Here is a 1,108-nt window from a genome sequence, read left to right on the forward strand (position 1 = left end):
ATAATAACTACAGCAAAACTAATCAAAGCAAAATCGTCTTTTGGACTGGATGAAATACCTAGTAAAATTGTTATGGCTACCATCCGATCAACAGCACATGTGCTTGAACATCTTATTAATCTGTCTTTTATGTCAGGTCAATTTCCTTCTTGTTTCAAAACGGCTAAAATCATTCCCATAGCAAAGGAAAGAGGAAAATCAGATTTTACGAATTATCGACCCGTCGCACTATTACCTGCTTTTTCTAAAATAATCGAAAAGTTGATGTACAACAGGTTAATCCTTTTTTTAGAAAAAAATCATTTGTTAACGAATTCTCAATTTGGATTTAGACAAAACCATTCAACAGAATTAGCTATTATAGAATTACTTCGTAAAATCGGGAGAGAGACAGAAAATAAAAATTATGTTGTTGGTACTTGCTTAGATCTTACCAAGGCATTTGACTGTATAGACCACAGGATACTTCTGGGAAAACTTGAAAAATATGGAATAAGGGCACAACACTAAAATGGATACAAAGTTATCTTTCAAATCGAAATCAGTTCGTGAAATGGAAAAATGAAGTATCAGCGATAGTGCTCAATAAATTTGGGGTGCCGCAAGGGTCGATTTTGGGGCCCCTGCTTTTTGTTATCTTCATAAACGACTTGCCAAACTCTTCAACTTACTTTGATTATATCTGCTTTGCAGATGATACTAATGAATTGATTGCAAAAACTAACGTAGAAATTGTGCACATTAGCAACTGGTTTAAAAATAATAAGTTAACAATAAATATGAAAAAAACTCAGATGATTGTGTTTGGTCCAGTAAATTTTTTAAATTATAAAGAACCTTTCAAAATTGTAATAAATGGTTGTGACATCATTGAAAGTAAAGTAGTCAAGTTTTTGGGAGTCTTTCTGGATCAGAAATTATCCTTTCGGTCACACATAGACAACATCTGCTCAAAACTAGCCAAATCTATTTGTATAATAAACAAAATAAAGTTTTTCTTGCCGAGGAGATGCTTGAATATGCTATACAATGCCTTGTGTATGCCTCAGGTAACTTACTGTAATGTAGTGTGGTCAGGTGCATACCCCTCAGTCACCAGCTCAGTCAA

At 33.7% G+C, this 1,108-nt stretch overlaps 1 protein-coding gene across 1 annotated transcript in view; it reads left to right on the forward strand.

Moving 5' to 3' along the window:
* Positions 1-1,108, forward strand: part of HELRODRAFT_183432 (hypothetical protein) — a gene marked incomplete at both ends in the record, with an annotated part of 5,335 nt that overhangs the window by 1,138 nt on the left and 3,089 nt on the right. The gene's annotated exons all lie outside the window — the stretch shown is intronic.

This window comes from Helobdella robusta (genome assembly GCF_000326865.2).
Source record: "Helobdella robusta unplaced genomic scaffold HELROscaffold_107, whole genome shotgun sequence".
Taxonomy (NCBI): Eukaryota; Metazoa; Annelida; class Clitellata; order Rhynchobdellida; family Glossiphoniidae; genus Helobdella; species Helobdella robusta.